This window comes from Rhopalosiphum maidis, chromosome 2 (assembly GCF_003676215.2).
Source record: "Rhopalosiphum maidis isolate BTI-1 chromosome 2, ASM367621v3, whole genome shotgun sequence".
Lineage (NCBI taxonomy): Eukaryota > Metazoa > Arthropoda > Insecta > Hemiptera > Aphididae > Rhopalosiphum > Rhopalosiphum maidis.
Window position 1 is genome coordinate 74561492 of NC_040878.1, and position 12553 is coordinate 74574044.

Below are 12553 nucleotides of genomic sequence, written 5' to 3' on the forward strand. Positions count from 1 at the left end.
TTAAATTTCTTCTGGATACACGGCTATTGAGTATTTACCGCTTTATCAGTCATAATAATATTGTAGCTGTTAGAAACACAGTCAATAAGTTAATATACGATACATGTGTAACTATTTTTAAGAATTGCATGTATTATATTTAAATTTAATACAAGTTCCGCGGTAGAAGTCGTCCGATACGCATATATGTTTACGTTAGCTCTTTGCTCCTAAGATTATACAAGTTATAAGTTATAATTATTCATTTTTCGATTAAATGTTTACTATTTTACTGTTCTATTCTAATCATTAAATAATTGTCACGCAATTTAAAAAAAAATATTTATATACATATTTATATTATAAATAACATACACAATTAAATATTAAACTGCCACTGACAAACATTGTCTAGTATTGCAACAAAATATTCACGATGCGGCTCACCTTATCCATGGGGCTGTCGACGACTGCTTAGTTAATCTTAATAACCTACCGCTATAATGCAATCCAATAAAAATAATATAAAATAATAATGATAATTTTCGACATTCAAATCACGCAAATAAAACTTCCAGTAAAAAAAAAAAAATGAACACATACATATATTGCCTATTAATGAAGCAAATACAAACTCTGAAAATAACAACTGGCTCACTCAGAAAAATTAAAGAAATCACGCTATATCTTCAAGTTCAGAATTTGAACCAGTATCACTTTGTCCATGAAATAAAAATAAATAAAATATATTTTTTACACCCAATCGGGACAATCGCTTTGAATTGCTCACTCAATCTAACGAATATCGATACGATTGAAAATGCATTTTTTAAAACGCCTCCGTTATTTTTTAAAGGCGTTGACGTTTTTTTAGAATTTTGCTTGGGTTTAATAAAAATAAATGGCTTTGACAACATTGTGTGTTAATCTATAACTTATCACGTAAAATTTCAAATGACAAATCTTACTTAATATAATAAAGCTCTAGTAAAATTTTAAAATCTGAAAATGTGGAATATCATACTTGTCAGCTTGAAGAGGATAAACCAATACGCAAAATTATTCTCAACATTCATTCATTTACCCTTACCCCACAAGACCTGATTAAAAATTCGTTAAAAGTTCGTCTCTTTGAGATTAGAAAAAATTACGCATGTCCTTCACAAACTCAACAAAAACTGACTTCCATTCTTTTTTGTTGACTTAAAACTAAGACCAATATCGAAAGAAAACTTTCATCTCTATTACACATCAATATCAAAAAATACAGGTAATTGAAATACTAAGAATTTGGTCACACCAGAGCAGAGCTTATTGTGGCTATCGCCCTAGTTATGACCGCTTTGGACAGGACCACCACTCAGCCAATTCACCAAATTCACGTGATACTCCTCTAAAAATGAACGTTATACCAGTTGGAAAACTTACAGAGAACTCCAACATAGCAATAAATCCAGCTCATCAAGTTGCTATCCAATGAATTACATATCTTCTAATCATCCTTCAACTCAAACATAAATTCTTGTTCAAGTCACATCCAACAAACCCGTTGATAATATAATACCCCTCCGTTACTAAAAATTCTACTACTCCTAATATTGATAAAACTATGTCAAGCTTCTTGGATTTTAAATCTTTTATAAAACCATGTATATCTCTGTTTACCAAAGTCATTACCAATTTACACGATAACAAAAATATATAATAATAATAATAAAATCTCTGTCACTGATAAATCCCTCCTAATACTTCATTTCAACGTTGATGGATTAAAAAACCAAATCCATAAACTAGAAACTGCTCTGGTTAACAGACGTATTAAACCCATTATAACTGAAATGAAATTTACAAAATACTCCAATATCTACATACCAGCTGGGTATTAACTGATCAAAACCAATCATTCTGATAATACTGCACATGATGGAGTTGTTATTTTTGTCAAATCCTCAATTAAATTTCAGCCATCATCTCCTTTTCATAAAAATTATAAGCAATTTTGCACAATAATAATGAAGCTGAATAATTTATCCAACACTATCGTAACAATATACGCTCTTTTAACTATAATATTACTTGAATACTTTAACACAATCAATTTTATTATAGGTGGCGAGTATAATGCGAAACATCAGTCGTGAGGATGTCGCCCAAACAGTCCTCGTTGCGTAGTTCTACATAATTTTGTAAACACTAAACAAGTTAAAGTCCTATACCCACCAGGACCAACATACTGGCATTCCTCTAGTATGAACAATTTTGATATTTTAGATATATTTGTTACTAAATGTCCTAGACATGTATTGTGTACCACTGAAAATATTCTTAATTTAAACTCAAACCGTTTTTTTATTTTGTTAACTCTTAATGCAACCCCATTACAAATAGAGTACCCTTAGTAAGTTTACCCTAAGTTTATAATCGTTCTATAAATTATATCAAATCCCATTATCTTCTAAACAAAGAAATTTAAATTAGTATTAAACTATTAAATTAAAAACATCAGATAACATACACTTAGTCGTTAACAATCTGTCAACCATTATTTAAACAGCCACCTGGTCAATCTCAAACAGTAAAGTAATACCTCCCATTACTAATCACTACTACTACTATTCCCGACGTAGATACGCATGAAAATTGTCAAAAAATAGACAGTTAAGTCACTCACCAGTGTACACGTCTCATTTCGCAAAAACAAAATTATCTTTTATAAGACTAATATGAAAAGAAATGGTTCCAAATTGTAAGTGTACAGATTGTATATTTATTATAAAAATAAAAATAAAATTAAAAATGATCACAATATTTGATATTGCTGATGTTTTTGTCAGCATTCAAATTCGTATTCTAAAAGTGTTATGTGGCCCCTGTTTGCATAAAATTATTGTTTTTGAAATTGTCTAGTAGTTTTCCAGAAAATTACGAAAAACTATTGTCGAACCATCACGGTAAAGTCTTTTTCGTCTGTCTGAAACAGGTTTTTATCAAGTTATGTGAGTGAGTGTAGTAAACAATGAAATAAAACCTAATTGTGTTACATTTTAATATTTGGTTATTATATATAAACCAATACACTTTAATATATTATTTTGTACATAACATTTTAATGCAAACAAATTAATACTGGTAAAATACGCATTCATTACTTTTTTGCAAAATGGATTAATCGCCAACATATGTAGTATTCAGTCAATTTCTTCTTTAGATATTAAATCGAATTTTATGATTTTAGATCTATAGATATTTGTAATTTATCATCAGTTATAAGCAATTGTAGATTCATCATGGTATTCTAGAATTTAGGGACGGATTTAAAGGAGGTCAAAGGTGACAGATCAATATCGTGGTAATATTTTTTGTATTACTAAATACATAATAATAATGATGTATGTGTAATCAAGAACCAATGAAACTATTTAATAATTTTTTTGATTCTACTGTGTGATAAGTACGTAGGACATTATTTCTTAATAAAAATCAATAACCTTAGTATCTAGGTACTAAGTGCACATAAATCACTCATTAGCTATTATAATAACTTATTATGCAGAATAGTGCAATCATTCCTAATAAGGAGATATCAACGGGCTAAAACCATATTGTAAAATGTCCAATAAATAATTATGTACAATAACGAGTTAACTATATTGGCAGTGGCCTTATTTTCTTTTATAAATGATTAAACTAAGAACTTTGTATGAATTTATCAGCAATATTTATAGTGTTGATATTTTTAATTTATTTGTTAAATGTATGCAGTATAACAAGAAAATTCCATTAAGTTTTACTGTTTAGTGATCTAAATTATATTTAACCCTTCCTTGTCTCAGAAAAAATTGAGCTTACATTATATAATAAGTATACCTTTTTAGACTAAATACTTTTAAAATAGGTTGATAATATTTTTAATTTACAATTTAATAATTTATTTAAGTGTTTGAAATGTATAAATAATTTTTCTTTATCGACTTACATTAGTTTTTTTATATTTTTTTTTTATTATTATTAGTAATTATCTATAATCATAATTAAACGAAACTTAATTATTAGTTTAAAAATTGTTTTATATTCATAGATAAATGTCATAGTTCAAGGTTTGACAGCATATTATGTTTTTGCACATCTGTAAAATGTACCTATAGCTTTAATACAGTTTAAAATTAAATAGTAAGTATAATTATAATAACAAGGAATTAATTGGTTTTGTATTTTTTTTTTTAAATACCGATGGTTACTTGTGGTGTGAATATTCAATAAACAATGATGAGGGTATAAGACTCCGTATTTCGATTTAGAATAGTAGAAAATTAGTAACGAACGAATACGTTTTAAATTGTTGTCGTCTTACTTTATAGGTTTTTTACAAGAGGTGAAACTTGACATCGGTGGAACGAAATTGCTTTTGCAATATATAGTGAACGAATAAACGATTATTTTCACGCAGTAGATTCTTCTGGAAATTACCGGAATCGTTCGTGAAAGGACTGCCATTGTATTAACATTGGTATTCGTTCGAACGGGTTGTTTTGGGGTACCTAATCTTTTTAGTTCGCTTGCTTTGTATTTGAATAAAAGGAATAGGAAAATTATAAGATTACGATGGCGGGTGTGTGACTGTGTCGGTATTGGCGGTGTTGGTGTTGGTGCGGTGGTTGTAAGAGAGGTGGTGGCGGTACGCTTATAGTGTAGCAAAGCGCTAACTTCGTTCGACAATCACGACAGAACACTTCCACACGACTGCTCTTATTTTATTGACATTTATTCGGTAAATATTGCGATTGAGACATTGAACAACCAGGATGGTTGTGCCAAACCTAATCATTGGTCGGTTTATAATGTATATATATATATTATAGTGACTGTGTAAAATAATGATATAATAATGGTAATATTTACCTTTCGATGATTGTTGTAAACAAACACAGCGCTTCGTGTACAATGATATACGTAATTAGATAATACTTATATGAGAAAAATGTAATACATTTTAAATTTATCGTTTATAATATTTTACGGAAATCGTTTTATTTTCTAGGATGTCTGTTTATTATTATTTATTTATTTTTAGTGAAACACGAAAGTATGGGTACCTATATGATATGAAATACATTTATTAATTTAAGTGTTAAGAATAATTTAAATAAAAACAAAAATCTAATAACTTAATAGGTTCCTATGTTTAATAATAGGTATATAAAAAATAATGTATTTGGACTGAATACAAATAATCTATATGCTCACTAATATATATTATTATAATTTTATTTTATTTTTTTCATTTTTTTTTAAGTATGAACTACTGAGGTAGTTTTGTATAATTATTATTGTAACTCTTATAATTGTACATTTTTTTTTTCAAATTGACTTTGTTTTTAATTCAACTGAACTGTTTAAAGTTGATTAATAAAAACATGCAAATGTGATAATTCAAATGAAAAATAAAATGTTGATTTCTAAATTTCCATTTTTGAATTTTCCATTTGAATAAATACACAAAATATATAATTTATAAATCAAATTTGTGTTTGTGGTACTCTTGTATGTTGATTACATTGAATATTCATAAACTATAATATATTATTAAATTTAATACGTTTTATATATTTTAAGTAGCTTACGCATAATACATTACCAATTACCACTATACACCTAGTTAAATTTTAATTTTAAGCAAAAATATTGGTAGTTGTTAACTCAGGTGGATATATATTTTAACACCTTAATAAATTTCATTAAGTATAGGCATTTATTTAATTTGAATAATTTATACAATTATTCATAAATTTCTACTTTAAATTATTAATTATGTTAATATATTTATTTATTTATTTAATGTATACATTTATTGAATATTTATTATGTTATGATGTAGTATTATAGTAACAATAAAATATAAATAGTCAAATAAATGATGATCCATAATAATAATAACTTTTATTAATTTCATTAAATATATATATATAGTTATTTCTTCTTAGTTACAAGCTACATATTGTATAATAATTGAAATAACGACTACAAAGATCTATAATTAGAAGATAAATCCTAAAGACCATATTTAAGCATAAGTACAATAATTTTTTATGGTAAATTTGATTCACGTCTATTTCTAGTCTTGCTCATTTTTTAACTATTTAATACAAAAACGTACAATTACACAGACATTTTCAGTCCCTGCATTCATTAATGTGTGTTGTATTTCTATCTCACCACTAAGCTACATAAATACGAATAAAAAAAAATTAATGCGCTCGTTTGATTGACCTCGAATCCAGTACAAGTACCTAACATGTTTTAAGACAACACGTATTTCGTCTATATCTTAAGTATTATAGGTAGCATTAAAAAAGTCACCTTAAGGGGAATTGGTCCTCCTGCTCTTCAGACCCTATTTATTTAATCAATATTTAAATTATTTATAATGTTCGTATAAAAAATTAATCATATAGTAATACATTTAATAATACTATCTATAGGTACTTATATTTATATAACCACTTATAGATAATATACACAATTCTGTTCTCGATAAACTTTACACCATGAATATATTAGAATTAAAGTCTTATTTGTAAAAAAAAAAAAAAAAAAATCAAATTATTCATTTTCTTAAATGTAACTTAAATAGCCTATTAATTAATCCTCAACACATCATATATGTACTTTTATAACGTTGCAATTTTTACACTTTTAAATATAATAGTATTACTTATACATTATATATCTGCGCTTACATTATTGCATTATTGCACTATTATAATACACTTAAATACCATAATACATAATATGACACAGACAATGTTATTTTATTTATAATGATTACTTCTATTATGTAGAATAACATAATGTGCACATATAACCTAAAGATTTTAAAATATTATACCTCTATACAATATACTGTATAGACTTACTGTATATGATATTTTGATCTAAAATATAAAAATAAATCTTCTTAGGCAGATGATGTATTGTTGGTTATAAGCGTATATACTAAAAATTGCTTAGGCTCAGTTGAAACAGTTGAAAATATTACGTATTTAAAACATCAACTAGATTTTATTTTAAATCTACTTTAGATATGTGAAACAGTCCTTGTGCTCTAATTAGTGGTCACAAAAAAAAAAAAAAACATAATTGTAAAATAATTGCAAAACAAGATTAAAATGAGGTATCTGTAGTATATTTTGCAAATATTTTATAAGTGGTTTTTGATAAAATTCAAGTACTTACAAATCATAATAATTATATTTCATGTTAATAAATTTAATATGGTGATATTATTAAATTAATTTATGGTTGATAATTATTTATTTACTTTTTTTTAATTTGTTATAGTAATTTTTATAAAGCTAAATCGTACCTTTTTTATAGTTCTGTGATGTAAAACTTCTTAAGACGTGTAACAAATGACGTATCATATAATAATGTGGTATATCAATAGATTAGGTATTACATATTTTTAGGAAACAGTAGTGCTGTGAAGTAGTTTAGAGTTTACTTAGAATTTATTAAACTGGGTACCTATTCGTGGAGTAAAGTACCAATTTAATACATACCAAATACTATTATTTGCTTACGTTTTACCATAGCGAGATATCCGTGGCAATAAAATAAAGCTTATTTGTAGATAAAAAAATGAAATATGTTCTTCATTTTCAAGAGTTTTATACTCATATATTACCAAGCAATATATTTGTTACACAACCGATTAATGTAATATTATGCCGACGCGGTAAGCATAAAAGAATACAATATTACAATTATTAACATATTTGTTGCATTTTTATGGGGTGAACAGTGAGTGCCTACTTGAAGGTTTCCTGTAAGAATTATCGTTATATGATATACCTATTTTATAATGCAATGTCGTTGTGCACCATTAATCTTCAACGGTAATCATACTACTAACAATTCATCGATCAATATAAATTTATGTATATCTGTGCTTTATATGGTTTTACCATGTACAGAAAAAAAAGTATCTGATTTACTAAGTAAATATAAACGATCGATTGGTTTGTATTAATTTTTATTTATAAATTGTATTATAATATAATATATTTACATTTGATTAATCAAGAATATGTACTGGTTTCAAATCGCTATTATATTATTGAAACGACATAGTATTTTTTAAATAACTTTATAATAACGTTTTCAATAAAATTAAACATGGGTTTTTAATTTTTTTTAATGTTTTTCAGTCGCCTTGTTAACACTTGTGAGCCGTGAAATGTGAATAAACGTGAATGACAAATGTGATAGTTCAAGTGTGAAGACCATAACCAATTATTATCATAACACACTTGCTGTTTAAGACCGTTGTATAAAAAATAGTTACTCTTCACGATAAAAAATATTACAGTAGTAGGTACATTTCAGTTATTATTATTATTTCAATGAAAACATTATAAGCAAAATTTATAAAAAAAAAAAAAAAATCGTAACATTCATGAAAGATACAGACTATTTTTTTTGTTATTATTTATAAAAACAGAAATTCTGTCTATGTATTTCACCAATGTCAAATTAACACTTGATGACGGCCACAACGTGATGCGGCGTACTATCTTTTATTAATTCATTATAATATACCTAGTACATATTAAAATATGAAAGTACTGTAATTAATAAATACGTAAGCCACATACAGGGACCGGTGAAACATTTTTACGCGATTGTTTATTTTTAATTAAGTAAACTTTGAATAGAAATGTCAGTAAATGGGATTCATAATGTAAAGATTATGCATACATTTGTATTATTATAAAAATAACACTAAACACAATAATTACTTTGGTAAATAATGGTTAATATGTATTAAAAAAAAAAAAAAAAACTTATCGCTAACACACTGCCGTATGAAGTATCGCGGCTATTATTGATACAACGTAATTAATAATTACTAATGAGTTATAATACGAATAAATTGTGAAATGCGAATTTAGCTAAGGACCTATCTAGACATTTATTTTACTAAGCTGTATTATTGCACATTGTGTGTTCACTTTCGGTATGACGACATTTATAATTATATTTTTAAATTTCTCGAGTATCTACGTACACTTGAAAAATAATATATTTAAAACCTTAAGTTGAGTTTAAAATCATTATCTTTGTGGATTTATACATGGTTATATTTATAATATTTTATAGTGTTTTATGTCTACGGACTGATATACATATACACATACATATAATACATGATACCCGATAGCAGGCTCATTGTGTCGCCATCAGTCACCATGACCATACTACGGCATACTATACCGTTGCCGTTGTTGCCACAATTTTAATAGTATAATACAATTATTTTTCCCCTACACTCCAATTTGTCTTTGCCATACTATTTCCAGTATAATGTCACATACAGTCACTATACATTGACCAGTATTTACCATAGAATGTGTTCCATTTCTGATGAATAATAATATAAATTATTATGTATATCATCAATGTTCTGATTATTAATTTATTTAGATAAAAATAATATGTACGTTGTTTTAGAATAATCAACTATCCAATATCATATATAAGCATTGGAAACCAAAAAGTCAACATATTCTTTCATACTTTCATTTTATCATGAATTATTTATGTGTAGGAGGTACTCTTTAAAAAAAAAAGAAAAGAAAAAAATAATGATTTAAAATCAATTATGTTTATCATTTTTTTTTATGAATTTTACAGTGACTACTAACATTACAATACAGTGAATGATGGCTTTAACTATATGCCACAAACCATAATGACTATATTATATGAAACAGATAATTTATTTATTTTTTATTATTTTTACTTTTTAATTAATATAATAAATTGTGTATAAATATACATTTTTTATAGAAGTTTTAATTCTAAGCATTTAATTGATGATAGTTTTTATGTCATATATCACTCATTATAATTGTAACGTATTTACCGCATAATATCGTTATTTGGTTTTTAAATAACTTATAATTAAAATCATGACTAGCTGTTCCGTGTAAACATTAGCTTTATGTTTGAAAACGTAATGAGTTTTGTAATTATATTATTATTTCATGTGAATATTTTATTTTTACGCCCAATATTTACAAAATATATTATATGCAGCGTAGAAACCGCCAATGCGTTAAAATTAAATGTGTTTTCTGCAACAAATATTTAGTTCCAAATTATGAAAAGTAACGTTTAAATGTTTAATTAGATAGGTACCTACAATGTTTATTTAAAAAACTACCTACCAAGTACCAATAAATTGTAAATATACTTTAATTACCAATAACATAATATTAAATAAAAAATGTTTTTATAGTAATATATTAACCTGCATGAATTGCACCGAATTTCATATAGTTTCACATATTTGTTGATGTTTAAAAACTAATCTCGTATTAAATTATTAAACATCGACTTTGAATAAATAGAAACTATTCAGAAAAATAACCCAACTTTGATATTATTTATATAATTATATAATAAGTTATTTCGTGTATTCGATAAACAGATGTTTGATATTGTATAGATACCCATCAAATGCATTATAATATTTCTAATGGACAAATATTATAGGTATATTTATATTTATATATTTATTTATCTTGTGATTTAGTTGAGAAGACCTAGTGAGATAAAATATTAAGTAATACGGACATTTTAAAATTTTAAGATTGATAAAGTTAGTTTAAACAAAAATAAAGTGGTCATACGTAAGATACGTTGGTTTGATAAATTCTTCGTCAGCTTAATTTTAATAAAAAAAAAATCAATATGAAAAATTTTATCGAACAAAAGCATAGGTAAATGGTAAATGTTCATGTTAGAAGAAATCTATCCAATATTGGCGTTAATTTATTTTGTTGTCTATAACGTGTAAACACTTAAATGATAGTATTTTTTTACGTACATAGAAATTAGCTAGCAACAAATTCACAACTATTATCTCTCGAAATATTAGTAGTTGAAATTATTTATCTTTCATGTAAACATTTAGTTAAAATGTGCTGTATCATTAAACAGTGTTTTTTTTTTTTTTTTAATGCTAAAAGTGGTACGTTCACAAGTAGAAAACACTTTCGTGTAAACACAACAATAATTATTGAAAGTACTACCTACTTATGATATTATATACTACCATACTACTATTTATGAAATCCAAACGTGTTCAAATATCTAGTTATCTTTCAACACTTGTCACTGTCAAATTTCGTATTATAATTACTGTGTAGTGAGCCGTTAGCGAATTATCTGCCACCTCTGCCATGTCAAACTCATAGAGACTGCGTTGTAAAAATTTAAAATATTAATAGGTTAACCGATGATAATATTAAGTATTATAACTGTAATGCTACGAAAATTAAAATTATTCGCAGTAAACTCATTTCTTTTCGAACACAGGTAAGCACCATTACTTAAGGTTAGGTCTAAGCCAATAAATTGTATACTTATACGAATAGTTATGTTTAAGTTATAGTCATTACTCGGTATTTTCTACACGACAGTGTTTTCAATTATTTATTTGCTCCAAAACGGATTTTCTGTAAACAGTTATGAATATCGAACAATCATTAAACATTGAACCATTGGCTATAATATAAATTGTAACGATTAAAAGATTTAATATGAGCAGAGTAGGTACCAACTACCAAGATTTCGTCGGGTGTGAATTCCATGTTATTCAAATCCAATAAACTTGAAATTTTCAAATAATATTTTAATGTTTAGTTTTTTACATTTAATTTTCCTGAAAAATAATCATATGGATATAAAATGCAATAAATATTTTATTTATCGCTTTAAAAATATGCAAATTATCACTTATTCTAGCCCAAATGATTACCGTGTATGTGTAAGTATATAGTGGATGTATTTATTGTTGTTGTTGTTGTTGTTGTTGATTGTGAATTGCGCGCAGACGTTTCACCCGTTTGTTGGATGGGCGAGGGAAGGGAAGTGAACCTAGGTCAACAATTCAACATACGAAAAGCGAAGTCTTCGTCAGTCGGGCAGTACACATACCACTGCATTAGCAGTGCTTCGTTAGAAAAACTCGAGAAACCGGTTATGTGACGACGTGGTTTTTCGACGATCATTCGAAATGGTTTGCGAAAGTACGATCAAATTATTACCATCCCTCCAACCTTATTTATCGGAGAGAAGAAAGTCGTGTCAAACATATTTTTCCCCCACGACTTAAATACAGGACCACCACTTAAAACCGTATTGCGTTTATCTTCCGTATCATACTAAACATTCAAAGAGGTCAATTGGTCAAAAAAAAAAAAAAAATCGAGTGGGGTAATGTTTTTGTACTATGAGGATTGAGGACGAAAGCGTATATACAGGTAGATTTATGTATCACATAGAAGTACACTTTTCTCAATATATACATAAGACCATATTATTTTAATAATGCGCCCGCCATTTAAAAAATAAAAAACAGATAGGTTATAAATGTATAATATTAATCGTCTGTAACGTGTGCTAACCTTTTTTTTAGTGTAAATCATTTGGCGAACCTAACCTATAAAATTTTTGATGCACCTTTTTAATTCAAAATTCAAACGAATATTTTTTAGATATAATGTAT